Consider the following 15,862-nt stretch of genomic DNA (forward strand, 5'->3'; position numbering starts at 1 on the left):
ATAGATAAATCACCAAAAGACTTTAGCATCATGTATTTATTTATAACTTGGTTTATTACTTGGTTATTTAAGTTGGAGGAAGTGGGTTTTGTGTGTGTGTGTGTGTGTTATGACTTATTTAAATTCTAGAGTAAAGTATAAAACATCTATCATTCCAACAGGTCTGTGATCAAGTTGATTCTTGAAGTTTGGTGAATTCCTGCATCTCAGTTAATCAGAATACTCCTTAACTGTGCTCACACTATATAAATGACAGGGCATTTCTTTCTTGAATTTGGGTTAAAATAAATTGCAACCCTTCATTTGCCAATTTATTAAAAAAAATGATGATGATTTACAGTTGTCAATGTTCAATATAATTTTTCAATAAAGTGTATTTCAAGGAGGCAAAAATGCTATCAGGACACTTTTAAGATAGCATAAGATCTGGTATGCTGTGGTCATTGTGGCTTCTAGAAGCAACCTGTGATGTGAAAGAGGAAGAACACTGTAGCTATGCCCTGCATTTCGGGGGACATTTTTCGAAGAGTTTTGCCACAGTAGATTCCCCTCTTTTACTAAATGGGAGATGTTACGGATTCAAATTCATCTCTTTGTCTTTTCAGTTCAATCAATGTCGTCAATATTTAATTGTTTATGTTAGACTTTTAAAGAGAATTTTTTCAGTCATTTTAACCTAAGATAATAGAATAAAATATTATACTACCACACTGATATCATAAACTTAAGGAAATAGTATTTAATATGTAACTGAATAAGTACATTAAGTTATAGTCTTATTCTTTTTCAATAACATGTGTGTGTATGTGCATGCTGACATATGTGCATGTGTATGCCAACAGTGTCCACAAAAGCCCAGGCTTTCAGATCCATTGGAACTGGGTGATTGTGAGTTACCTTGTGTGGGTACTGGGGAACAAGACCAGGACATCTGGAAGAGTACAGTGGACACTTATCTATACAATCCTGTTTTAAAGTGAGATTCTGTTCACCTGACATGTACCATTGAACATATGGAAACGTGATTAAATATCATTTTAGGAGAAAACCAGTGTATTTAGTGTTGTGCCTGATAACTGAGCACTCATTTACAATGTCACCAAATATTTAAATCAACAAGAAATGTATGAACAATAGTCTGGGCCTATTTAGAATTTAACCATTCAATGATTGTCTGAAAAACTTCTGTCCTCAGCCGGGGCTACCAAGTGAGTTCCAGGAAAGGCGCAAAGCTACACAGAGAAACCCTGTCTCCAAAAACCAAAAAAAATAAAAAATAAATAAATAAATAAAATAAAAACTTCTGTCCTTTAGACTCATCCTGAATCTTAATTAAATTTATGTATGCTTCAAAATACATTTTCATTACAGAGTATTGAAATACCATTTTATTTAGAGTTAACATTAACACATTTCTAGCTCCCAGAAGTTGAGGTTTTTATGTTTGTTTGTTTTAGCATTATGCCTAAGGAAGTTAGTTTCTAAAATGCCTTTATTTGAGCAGAGAAGGAGTAAATAAAAAACAAAACAAAGTACTTGTCCTGTTAGGAGTGTACATGTGGCCACTTTGAAATGTGAAATAGATTCCACTCTCAGAAGCTGGCTTTATTGCAGTGTTTTGTAATAGATGCTGTGATTATGAACTATTTTTTTTTCCAGAATTGTAGTTGTTTACCTTGTTCCTTACAATGTCATATTGGTAGAAACAATTAAAAATATTAAGTTCACAACTGAAAAATCTTGTAATTAGTTAGATTATTCAAATGTAAAGTCAATTTACGTCAAAACAAATCAAACATACAACACATTTTGTATTTTAAGACTGAAAATTGACAACTGTGAAAATCTTAGATAAGAAATTAACAAAGATCTGTTAGCTAAACCAGGTTAATTTTTAAATCAACGTTTCTATTGTTTAAGAATCGCATACATTGACGTAATGTGTTTGGATGAAATCCAAACTCCATTCCCTTCCTCTGACTCCTTTATTTTCCCCATCGTTTTACAGAGCAGAGACACACCCACCTTTCAGTAGCCTGCTACAGGTAGGGACTTGAATGCAGGATGTACAATAGCTGTTATGACACTGAGACTAAGATGTTTCTGGCCATTGCTTTAAGATATTGTCCTTACTCTAAAAATCCACTTCTTAAGTTATATTAGATCTTTACTATTTGTATCATTTTGACGACTGAGGTAAATAAGGGGACTGCCATGTGCCATAAATTTGAATAGAGCAAATACATGCACAAAATCGTGAATAAGTGAGTAAGTCTGAGTCATGTGTGGGAACTGGATGAGAGTCAGAATCCTAGTTATAATGTAGTACCACAGTTAGAACAACACTGCCCTTGGAAGAAACTGCATGCAAGGCACATGTGATCTACATATTATTTTCTACAAATTTATGTGAATCAACAATTATTACAAAATATTAAATCATAAAGTATTGAAAATAGTAGAAAATAGTCATTATTTAAAGAAGGCAGCAGTTATACTCTTCACTACTTGCTTGATTTTAAGTTATTCCTATTTGTTTTGTAAAGTGAGTTTACCAGGTACATGTTTGGTATTTGTGTTTAAATTATCAAAGTAGATTTAATTTGTGTAATCATGTGTATTGATTGATTGATCGAACTTGTGCTTATAATATACATTAAAATATCTGTATCCTGTTAAATATTTTATATAGTCTTACTTCTGTCTCATCTATTACTTATTATTAAATATTAAAATATCTCTGCAGCAATCATAGTATTTACTAAAAATGAAATGTATAAATGATTTTACCAAAATTTATTTTAGTGATATGTGACTTGTGGACCTAGAGGTACACAATATTTCATGAACACATTTATTTTCTAAAGTAGTTCCATCTCCATTTATTCCATCGGGAGACAGTGGCTCTGGTTGGATATAAGGTGTAGCATTTGTTTATTGGCATCAGCTACTTTGTAGTAATGTGCAGTGTAACTTAAATGTTACACTTTTACACAATTCCAAACCATTTGTTTTTGTGTTAAGAGACTCTTGCCTAAAAGTCATGTTTTTAAGGGTTGTCCAAACTGTATGCATTCACACTAGCACTACAAGTACCATTTCCTGACACTGGGTCAGTCCGTCACACAAAGTGGGATTTCGTTACTCAGAATGTACAGGTTAGCCGTAGCACGACAACCCAGATACAAACAAGGCCAAAACAAAGAGGGAATTAAACCTCTTATGAGAAAGTCAATTGAACAGAAACCCTTTTGCCATTTACTGTGCTGGGAATAAAACTGCCATAAAGGCAAATGTTCTGTGCACTTAAGTGTACATCACAAACAGTAAGAACTTGGAGATCTGGTTGTTACATTTATCCATGCACTATATGAATGAAATTTCACATTGTTTCCTTTTTCCTCACATAATCTGAACAGGCATTTCCATACCATTTTATGTGTTTTTATCATGACTTTTAAATCAGAGAATTACAGAAGCTACAGTTGAAAATGGCTGAGAGTGGTATTTTTTCAACACATCAGTGAATATCATGAGCTACTTAGCACATATATTTAGGATGCCTTTCTTTTGCAAAGTGCATCTTCAAAAGCCTTCTATTTTATTTTATGTTTAAACATTCTGTTATACCACTTTAAGAAAAAAAAAAGTAAACTTGGAGGACTAACACACAGATTTTTATTTGTTTACTTGTTTGGTGAGTATTAATCATCTGAAATTCAGGTTGATGGTGAGATTAGTAACATGAGCAATGATAAAGTTGGCAAACTCACCCAAATGGACAATCAGAAGAGGTTGTTTCTCTGAATTTACTCAGCACTCATCAAAAAATGCTTTAATTTCATTACTTTTGCTGAATTTATGTGAAAATTTTCTGAATTTGCTGGTATAAAACAGTTGACTCACTTCATGTTGACATTAGCTTGATACAATGTTTCCCCTAATTTTAAAGACATATGTAATATATTTGCTAAAATGTACATGATTATATATTTACCTATCATTTATAAATAGCTATTAGATTCATGATATATAGATGTGCAATATAAAATGAAAATGAGCTAAGCATTAAAATAATATTTAGGCTAAATAAATCACTCAATGAGGGTTTTTATGAGGGATACTCAACAAGTGTTACATATATAACAATGCCTGGAAGAACAGATCATTGGGAGAACATTTGCTTAACATGCGGGAGACCCAGAGTACAAAACCCAGATCAGAAAGAGAGAGAAAGAAAGAAGGAAATTATATAGGAATTATACACACACATACACACACACACACACACACACACACACACACACACACACATAATTATATATATGAAGGGAAGAAGGAAGGAAGGAAGGAAGGAAAAGAAGAAAAGAAGCAAGTAAGCTTTCAAACAGGGAGAACTTGAGAGGGCAGCAGAGGAAGACCAGGAGGATACCAGCAATAGTCAATCATTTAAAGAAACTTGTAGCAGTGGTTCTAATTCATCACAGTGAATCAATGTACTGAAAGGAAGTCAACAAGCTCAGGGAAATATAAATGACCTGACAGCATTCAAGTGGAAAGTGAATGTTGACCTCAGTTAGAAAATAAGGGATGCTGTGTTTACCTTTACTGCGCAAATGGGCAATAGTAGTTTGCACCACACATTTCCGCTCTAACACACTCTGACTTTAATAGTATTTGTAGAGAATAATTCATAAATTTAGCAGTTCTTGACTATTGGAACAAAACAGTGGTAGAAAATTACTGAACATATCACTAGAACTTCACTATCCACACACATTTGTTTGAATGCAAGTTGACAGTTTTGTGTGAGGTCACACATGGTTTAAAGTCTAGACATGTTGGTGGTCAAATTGTCAAAAAAACTAAATTATCCAGGTTATAACAAAGTGATTGTAGTAAATGTTCTGATTTTTAATGAGAATATTTACAAAAAAATTAAATAAGTTTGGGATTATACTTTTTATTTAATGCCATTTGAAAACAATAATTTTATAATTTTTACCACGTACAGAATAATTGTGTTTAAATTATATCATACATAGAATATTTATTGGATAGTTAAAAATATTATTTTACCCTCTAAGTTTTCTTCTTAATTCTCATACCAATATTAAAGGTTAAGAAGTAGGTTTGTCATATTTAATTTTTTCAAAATTCCTCATTTGTGGTATGTGGTAGTTAAATTTAACTTTTAAATATTTATAAAATTTTGTTATGTTATATTTTTAAACTATAACTTCTTCCCAGTTTTAAGTATTGCATCTTGCTATTTCATGTTTTATTTTCTATGACTGTAAGAACTTCTCATAACAGTTGTGAGCATAATATTAAAGGAGGCAACAACTCAAAGCCATTTTAGTAATTCAAATACTACTTCTCTCTTCAGGCTCTTTAGACACAGTTTGGCCATCCTTGATCAACAGTAACTTTAGCATTATGTTCATTTTCTTACTATCTTGTTTTCAGTTGCCAAATATGACAGTGCTATATCTTCAGAATGTTAAAAAGTGAAGAATGTTTTTTTTTTTTAAACAAACCAAAACCAAACCATTACGTTCAATATGGTTAACTTTCAGCCTTAACTTGTGTCTTTGAAATTCAGGATAATGAAAATAATAATTTATTATATTTTACATACAAAACTGGGATAAAATATCTTTAAAAATGAGTATGATAATTGTTCTCTCTTAATTTGAGTTATATTCCTTTTTAAATTGTTTTTCAAACTTTCCCCCAGCTATTTCAGAGAACATTTGCAAATTTATTCATGATAAAAATTAAAACCAAATGTAAAAGGGGATAGCTTTGCATGTTTTCCTCTGGACAGCTATGTGGAAGGAAAACATTTACACACAATTACATTCGATAAAGAAAACTAGATACTTCCAAGCACAATGTAAATATATTATGGTTAGTTAGCAATGCTGCTCCTTTGACACTGGTTAAGAAAAATAGAAAAACACATCTTTAGGTTGGTTATGGTAGCAAAATACCTGCAATTTTAACACTCAAGTGATAGAGGCAGGAGAATCATTTCAAGGTTGTCAGACCCTTGTGTAGCCAGTTTAAGGCGAGTCTTAGTTACAGAAAAGCCTTTCCAGAAAACAAAACAAGCAAACAAACAACAAAAATGTAAAAATTCAATAAATGAAGAGTGTCTTCAGCTTTATTAGTATCAGTGTAAATAAATTTAACTGAATAATATTCAATAAGTTTTAGAAGAAGAATCAGAATGTTATATGTAGTGATTTATCAATCACACAGAGCAGAGATTCAATGTTTGTGTAGTATATACTAAAGCAGATCATCCACATTTAATGTATTCTCTACATAATAATCACCCTAAGGGATGCTTCTAATCAAAATACGCATATCTAATGCTTTGCATAATGGGTTTCTAAAGTTATCCCATGAAATCCGGACATTAACTGTCAATACATTCTTTTTTCAGTATATTTTTCTTTTGGCCTAACCTAAATTGCACACTTACGAATCACCATAAAAGATTTCCTTTCTAGATTCTGGTGTTGAACCATGAATAGATATATGTGAAACAGTAGGGGGTTCATACATTTTAAATAACTATTACAAATATTTAGCTAAAATCATATTATAGTCAAATGAACAATTGCTATTTTGCATTGGGATGTCAGTGAGGACACTGAAAGAGAGCTTGAAGTGGGAGGTGTACAATTGAGAATTATAGATTCATTGACAGAGTTCCAAATCTAAGGGTCTCTGCCACTAAAATGTAGTTAGAAATTAAGAGCAAACTCAGAAAATCACAGAGCTCAGGACAAAAATATGATGCACTTTATACTTCCAAGCATGGGCAGAGCCCAGCACAGGCAGGACACAACTGCATAATTACTGCTGGTACAGGACACACATTAAGACAGTGCTGAGATGTAGAACATAAACAGGAAATTTGTAAATGGACAGACTTATGAACTGTATTAAATCTTTCTGAAGTTGGTTAGGCTAGGTGTTGGGAAATGAACACTGATTTGGAAAGCTTTAGGTCATGTTGAACTTTGGAAAGAGTGAGGAGATAGAAAATTAGCCCAGAGGAAATGAGATAGCAAATGCATTAGAATGTGACTTGAATAAAGGCAGGAATGTGTCAATGTGTCCTGCCAAGTATGGCACATGATTGGAACAGGAAAGTAGCTAAATGAACGGTGATGGGACACAAACTGGAGATAATTCAAGAGAGGGATTGTGCTGGCCAGCAAAGTTGAGACCCAAGGCACAGGGGCAAAGAACATTCACTATCCGTAGTCCACCTGAAAAATAGAATAGGTCCCCCCAGGGCCATATAATTATGTACACTTTATGTAATTATTTTTTTATTGAAGTAAATTAATATTTGGTTGAAAATAGCAGTGTACAAAGTTCTTGCAGTTTTGAGTAGTGGAAGAAATTCTGGGAGACAATAAACCAGGCCGTGAAAGAGAAGGGTGGAGATCAAATAATATTTTACATGGTGTAGGGGGAATTAAGTACCATTTCCCACAATGAGGGGGGTGGGGGGAAGAGAATCAAGCAGGATTTCCTACAATTGTCACAATCCTGTCATACCACTGCTTATAAACTCACAGTGAGAATATTCTGTCTATTTCTTCTCTGAAAAGGAATAATTGCTTTTATTAAGGCACTAAATGGATAAAAAACGAAGTTTAGCTAAGATTCTAATTTTAACAAGAAAGAGATAGTAAGGGTCCAAAGTAATGTTCCCTGGTTCTGTTGGGGAAGAAGGATCATGCTCTCCTATTTATGTATATTCCTGCTTCAGAACGACTTTTGAAATAGTTTTTAGCACATACAGGAGGCCTCTGTTATCCATTTTTTCTTTCTTTCAACAGTTTCAGGTGTGCCTAATCCACCACAGTTTTAAAGTACTGAATGGAAAATCCCAGAAAAAAGTCCTACATAAGTTTAAATTGCTTATCAAGTTGAAGAGGATGAATAAATCTCCCACCATGGTTCATCTTGCTCTTTCCTGGGCAGGAAATGAATCATCCTTTCTGTTTCATGTATCCTCCATGAAATCGATATTCATCTGCTAATAATTGAGTGATCACCTGGGTGGTCACACCAACTGTAGAGGTGTTTGCCCTCCGTGGGTTCATGTAACTCTTATTTCACTTAGTACTACCCACAAATCATAGATACTAGCCCTGTAGAGATGGAAAGGACAGCCAAAAGGGGATTCCTTTCAATGAAAAAAAAAAAGCTTCTTTTCCTGATACGGAATATATATATATATATATATATATATATATATATATATATATATATATATATATCGAAGCCATAATGTCTATGCCACTTACCACACTTGTCACTACACAGGCAATGTTCTGACTCCCATATTATAAGGAATATCAGCTTAGTAGACAAAAGTATTGTTAAAGAGAAAGACATATCACACTAACATGACTTTCAGAGTAACATTTTCATAAGTGTTTTGTTTTCTCATCAGTTAATCTGAATGTGATATTTTACTCAATTTATAAGTTAAATTTTCACAGATATGTACCATACAAAAGTGAGAAATGTGGTACTAATGATGGTTTTAGACAGCTATTGGGGTTCTTAGAATACATAGATCCTCTAGTCTTATGGTAAAACTAGAGGATCACTGTAGACAAAAGTGGGTTTCAACATCTCTACCTTGTGTTACACACTATTTCATCATTTCCTAATGCTGCCAGTCATTTTATATCTGTTTCTTATTGAAAGTAATTGATAATGGAATCTGTTTAAATGACAAAACATGCTGCATCTTTTTAGTTCATTAGAAAGCTTGTAGTAGCACACAGCTGGAATATCTTGATGAGGTATCCATTTCTGGTCTCAGCTAGAATAAAAAAAAGATTCTTGATACATAACTCTCCACAAGGGGCATGAGTGCAAAATTTGTTTGTAAACACACATAGTACCATCTTATTTTATTAATAGTTATATAGATGGGATGTGTGTAACTCGATATAATTGAGAAAAACTTGTTTGAAAACATGAATAACTGGAAATACTTGAGCATGCCCTGAGAAAAGTATTGCATTACTTAGGCAAACCAAGTTTTGGAAGTTTGAAGTAGCTAAAATAGTTCCTAAAATTTCTGTTAAACATTATCTCTTTATGTATGCTTTAATTCATTTATTTCAAATCATATTGAAATATAGATTGATTTAGTTACCACAGGCATTTTCAGAATGACTAGTATATAAATCATTTTTAGGAAGAAATATTCAAAGATTAAAATGTTTTCTGAAAATAATAGAAAAAATCATGTGCTTTTGATGAATTTAATTGAATGTTGCATCAATAATTGACATGAATATTACATTATTAGTTTTATAGCTGCTCAAAATGCTATATGCTTGTTGTGACATTTCCCGGGAACATGAGAACAAAAGTTTGCTAATTCTAGATAAAGTACCAATGACAGACCAATTAACGGGATCTATCAAAGTGAAACTTTATAGCCAATGAGTTTATAGGGTGCCTCAGAGAGTGGATATAGGAGAAATTAGAGGAACTTTGGCTGATTTAAGGCAACTGCTTCACCGAAAAGCCCCCTCCAGCGTGGGGGACAGTGGTTGTCATGACTTTCAGGCAGCTCAGAAGATGGACGTCTTTCCCCCTTAGCAGCTCTTACTACATATATTTTCTTGAGGAGGGAAGGGCATCGTGAATCCAGAAGATTCAGGGACTTCCTGAGGTTCATGATATGTTTACTTGGGTCTTAATGAGCCTCTCTTGAGGTTAGAATGTTTCCACCTGGAGGAAGTCGCCATACAACAATACTTACTAAAAATATTTTATCAAAATAATGTTCATCATCAAAGTCTTAATAATCATATTCTTTTGTTAACATGAAGGCTTCATGTAAACTCCTTTAATATGCTTACAGATGTCAAATAAGTACATACACTTATTATAGGTCTGCACGTTTGAGAATATATGTTTTCTCACTGATGATCATTCACTGATGATAATTTTCTGATACTTAAGGTTTTATTCAAAGATGGAGACATGATGCAGTCCTTACTTTAACCTTCTTTGTGGTGATGAGTTCAGTGAATCACCTAATTGCCCATTACATATCCTAACATATGAGACCTTGCTAGATGAACATCTCTTAGGAACATTGAAATGACTTGATGTCAAAGGATACCTGTCTGTTAACCGAGGTATTTTTCTTAGTATTCAGCTTCTATATTGGAGTCAATCTTCATTCATAGACAAGGCTTTTTTTATTAACAATTTATACTTATTGACTGTGTTGTGTTTCAAATTTAAGGGGGACTATCTATAGCAATAATTAAATTTATAAAATAGCATGGAGTGGATGGAGAATTAATTTTGCCTTTATTCATGTATGTGAATTTTCTATAGCTTTAATGGTTATTTAATGGTTGCTTTAATAAGGGGGCAGTATTCTTTAATCAGAACACATGTCTTGGGACTGGAGAAATGGCTCAGAAGTTCAGTTTCTCTAAATGTCAGGTCACAACCGTGTGTAACTCCAGTTTCAGAGGATTCTATGCCCAGTATGGCCTCTGTAGGCTCTGCATGCATGTTGTGCATGGTTATATATTCAGACAAAACACTCATACACATAAAATTAATAATAGATAAATCTTTGAAATGTAATGGATGTCTCTAACTTTCTAATATGACTATAGACACCTACACGGATGTTATTACTCACCTTATCATTTAAGAAATAAATATAAATTTGTGTATATATATATTTATATATAGTGTAAAATGATGGAGAATCTAGAATGACAAATGGTGGGCTTTAACACATGCTAACATTTTGAAGCAGAGAGATTTTGATCTACTCACCTTCAGGTCACCTGGTTATTCACCCTACATTTCAACAGCCATAGAACTCAAATTTCAGTTATTTCAAGAATTATCAGAAACCAGTATTATTTTATTTTTTTAAAATTTATTGTACATACCAACCTCAGATTCGCCTCCCTGCTCTCATCCTGTTCACTCCCTCCACTTCCTTTCAACTCCCCCCACCCATCCACTCCTCAAAAAGGGTAAGGCATCTGATGGGAGTCAACAAAGCATGCCACACTAAGTTGAGATGGGACCAAACTCCTCCCCTCTGCATCAAGGCTGAGCAAGGCATTCCACCATAGAGATTAGGTTCCAAAAAGCTAGCTCATGAGCCAGGGACAGATTTTGGTAGCACTGCTAGGGTCCACAAACAGACCAAGCTATACAAAAGTCACCCACATGCAGAGGACTTAGGTTGGTCCAATGCAGGCTCCCTAATTGTTGATCTAGAGTCCATGAGCTCTCAGGAGCTTGTGTGAGCTGTCTCTGTGAGGTTCTTTGTTATGATCTTGAGCCCCTTGCTCATATAATCCCCCCTCCCTCTCTTCAACTTGACTCCCAGCCCAGTCCAGTGCTTGGATGTGGATCTCTAAATCTGTTTCCATCAGTTACTGGATGGAGGTTCTAGGATGACAATTAGGGTAATCACCAACCTGATGACAGGGGAAGGCCAGTTCACCTTCTCCACTATTGCTAGGAGTCTGAGCTTGGGTCATCTTTGTGGATTCTTAGGAGTTTCCCTGGCACAAGGAGAAACAAGTATTTCATTTATGCTTCTCCATATATAAACATTTCAAAAAGAACTGTGTATGTAAAAGAAACCAAGTGTGTAAACCAACAGAACAAATATTATAGATTTGCTTCTCTTGTTAAAATATACCTAGGCTTTCATTAATAGTACTTTGTGTGGAATATTAAGGAATGTGTAAACGTGAATGCTGTGTGTTTATAGGATCAGAATAATAAGTATGGTATTTAGTTGTGATGACAGTCTACAAAGCAAAGCAGTCGCACTTGGGGATTTAATTAAATTTATGTCAAATTTTCTTTCAAGTCCCAGAGAAAAATATTCCTGAGTAATATAACACATGTTTTGGCCTTTAGAAATTTTGACAAGTGGAAACATTTACATGACACATTAGTACATTCTCCACCACTCCAAAGGGGCTGGTTACAACATAGCAACAGCTTTTGTTCATTGATTCCACAGTAGACACTCAAACTGACTCATCTATAAATGTTTGACTGCTGAGTCTACATCTACTGACAACAACAGGCATGAGAATCAGCATAAAGAACATCTATAAATATATAAAAAGATTATGTCACTCTTTTAAATGTAATTCTAGTCATCTTACCGTAGAATGCAAAAAAATTCAGTGCAAGCCTCAGCCATATATCTAGCCATTATCTTACAAGCATTAGGGATGTTTGACTGCAGGTCACTTTAAATATAAATTTGATTTCAATATATTTGCAAGGCCTCTGTTTGCACCCTCCACCCACTTTGCTTTACCCTCTAGGCACTTCCATCTTCCAATGGGAGTCGACCATTGTTTCCTGAGGTTTGAAAGCAGTATCTGAGAAAATTGATGGTGTTAGTTGATGCTTCAAAAATGTGTCAAAATACTTGACATAATATAAAGACAATGATTTCTTTCAGTACCTGGTTTCAGTTGTTTCAACCTCACTCTCATCTGGCTCCATTGCTTAGAGCCTGAGGGAAATCAGAATGTTTTGGTGGCGGAAACATTTGGTGCAGGGGCCTGCCCCCAATGCCCAGAAAGTAACTAAAAGAAAGAAAGGGGTCAGGGATAATATTATATACCTTTCAATCAAGGTTACCCACTATCCTCTATCCTCTAAGCCTCACCTTCTAGTTTCCTCCACAACTAGAAATGTCATCAAACTCTGAATGGAATAAGCCATTGATTAAATAAGAGCCTTCCAGATACAATTACCTTCCAGTGATTAGATCCAACAAATGAAGAACAATCCTTTACCACATAGCCAATGCCATTTCTGACTAAAGTATAAATTACATACTAAGGACATGGTTTAATTTGACTAAAGGTTTAGAAGTCTAAATCTATTATTGGCTCTGTTGATCTGGACATGTGGAGGCTTAACACATCATGGTTAGAGCATGTAGCAGGGGTGACTCCTCACCTCAAGGTGGTTAGGTAAGGACAAGAGAATGATGAAGGTCCTAGAGATTCCAAAGCACATGCTTAGATTATTTTCCTATTGCTGTGATAAAATATCATGGCTAAAGAAAATTCCTTACATTGTTTTTAAGAGTTTACTCTGGTTAACAGATATAGGATACAGTTCTTCATGAGCTAGTCAAGGTCACAGGAACTGGTTGAAACTGGTCATATTTCATCCACAGTAAAGAAACAGAGGAGGAAATACATGCTGGTGCTCATCTTTCACCATTTATACCATACTGTCTAGAATCCCAGCTAAGGGCAGTGGCCATCCAGAGTGGACAGGTGTTCCTATCTCAACTAACATAATAAGGAATGCCACCACCTGCCATGAGCAGAGGCACATAGCCCATGTGATGCTAGATTTTCCTGCAGATGACAATTAACATTATTATAATAAATCCCAATGATGTAAGACCTTTCCATTCATACTTTAAAAGCGCTATGACCTCCTAATAGGGTAGCAAGCTGGAACTAAGTTTGTATCACATGCCCAGGGCACATTTCAGATCCTAAAGGTAGGAAATGTGATAGAAATTTGCCATTACATTGGGTTTTTTTTTCAAAAAGACAATGTATAGACCCTGTTTGAGTGTCATCCCTACAGTGTTTTATAAAGGATCAGGATGAAAGAACTGTTAAGTGTGTAGAAAGTAAAATGTGTTCCAAGCTTATTTTCAATCAGACTGATGTGAATGATCAATTAGAGAGAGTGTCTACTCCAAAACTTTCTTTTCACCATGCTACTTATCAATTATGTTCTGTTTCACCTGCTCTTGCTCCAGAACACTGGTGTGATTTCTCCCCTCTATGTACTCTCTTGCTGCTGGAAGAACTGAATGCATGGTTATTGTTGATGGCACCTCAGCTTGGCAGAGCCCACTCTGTTTACCTGTCATTTTCTGACTGGACTTACATGTATCTCATCTTCTAGCACTTAGGGTTCAGTTCCCCTCTCCTGTGTGGAATCTACATTTCTGCTCACTAAGACACTAGAAGGACTGATTTTGAGGACCTGGTACAGGATTGTATATGATGGACTCTAACTTCAGGATCTAGACTCAAACTTAAAAGATTTTTGTACAAGTGTGTCTGATGAGGCCACAGTCAAAGAGACAGGGCTTTCCTCTTTCCATTCTGTTCAGCTGGGCTTTCAAGGCTCTGTATCCTTTTCTGTTGTTCAATCTCAGTCATGACTGCCTATTTAACCATTAGGTTTCCATAGGTGTGAGGATCAATGGCTGAGGTTGTGCCTTTCTTAAGTATCTGTGAGCTCCCATCCCCAGGCTTCAATTTCATTTACAGGAGGAGCTTCATTTTGACTATTTCTTATTTTTTAAGTAAAACACATATTGATTAATTTTGACCATAATTTTCCCTAATGAAGTCTTTCATTCATATTATATCCATACCATCAAAGGAAACTATTCAGGGGCCTTATATCTTGAAACCAAATTGCCTGTTTTAGCAGCAATGTATTTGTGTGAGCATATTTTGGCCATGTGCTTTCTGGCCAGGCATACCAATTACATACCAGTTTGTCCTACAGATGCATCCTGTCTATCATATTCAACTCTGGCACCAATGCTATCTATAAGGACTTTGCATATATAATTTAAAATAACATGTGACAAAGCTACATGAGACCTGTGCAGTGGTGGTGTACATTCTTAAACCTAGCACTCACAAGACAGAAGCAGACGTGTTTCTGGTAGTTATGGAACAGCCTGGTCTACCAAAAGGGGTCTAGGATATGCAGAGTTACACAAAGAAACCCTCTTAAAAAAACAACAAATATATACATGAAATTATTTAACAAAACTATTAAAACTATTGATTCCCTTATAATAATTTACTTTAACTGAACTTTTATATAACAGCTTTATTAAAACAATATGTACCAACTTCCCATTGCTATGATAGATGTGCAATAATGAATTAATAACAGTCTGAATGATTTAAGTAATTCAGAAATATATATTTAGACACAATAATATATATATATATATATATATATATATATATATATATATATATATATACTTATGCATATTAACATTTATTTAAATTTAGAATCAATAGCAATACTGGCAGTCTTTGTTTTCCCAACTACAACCCAAATCCAATGACTCCTTTGAATGAAAGGTATTCACACCAGATAGTGTGCCTTCATCACCATTGGCTCAAGATCACTAACATTTTTACATAAATTGACATGTACAATTATTTTGTTTGAATTTGCAAATAATAATTAGTTTAGAGTTTTTGTTGGGTAAACATGTACATGTATGATAAGTGACAATTTTTTGTGTTTTAATAAGTTGAGTTCCCATTAAATATGAAATGTTCCCTTTCTCCTTAAATAAGCAAATAAAATGACTTTCTTTATCTTGTAAACTGAACAACACTAGTGGGATTTTTTAATTATTGAGAAGAATTATATAGCTTTCAAAATAAAAATTTACATCTTAAGAAAAAATGAGTGGGACATTTTTCATATTTGTTCTTGGCTTGAATTTTCAAAATATAGTATTTCCCTTTCCTAATTATCAAGTCCTAATGCATTTGAGGATGTGGACTTGTGGACAATTTTAGTAAATGAAACTTGTGACTCAGCTGTTGACAGACACAGAATCATCAACATTCATTACTGCACCCCCAGTTCCTGAGCCAATCCAGTGATAACTAAGAGCTGAGGCTGTGGTAAGGACAAAAGCACAGCATCCAGTAGGTCTTATGTGCTTGGGCATCTCTATTTCAACATTTATACTTTAAATCTGTAC

The 15,862-nt window shown here is 34.4% G+C and overlaps 1 protein-coding gene across 4 annotated transcripts in view; it reads left to right on the forward strand.

Annotated features, from left to right (window-relative positions):
- Fstl5 (follistatin like 5) overlaps positions 1–15,862 on the forward strand; it is a 567,974-nt gene that overhangs the window by 224,735 nt on the left and 327,377 nt on the right. The window lies entirely within an intron of this gene.

The sequence above is a fragment of the Peromyscus leucopus genome, chromosome 6, assembly GCF_004664715.2.
Source record: "Peromyscus leucopus breed LL Stock chromosome 6, UCI_PerLeu_2.1, whole genome shotgun sequence".
NCBI lineage: Eukaryota > Metazoa > Chordata > Mammalia > Rodentia > Cricetidae > Peromyscus > Peromyscus leucopus.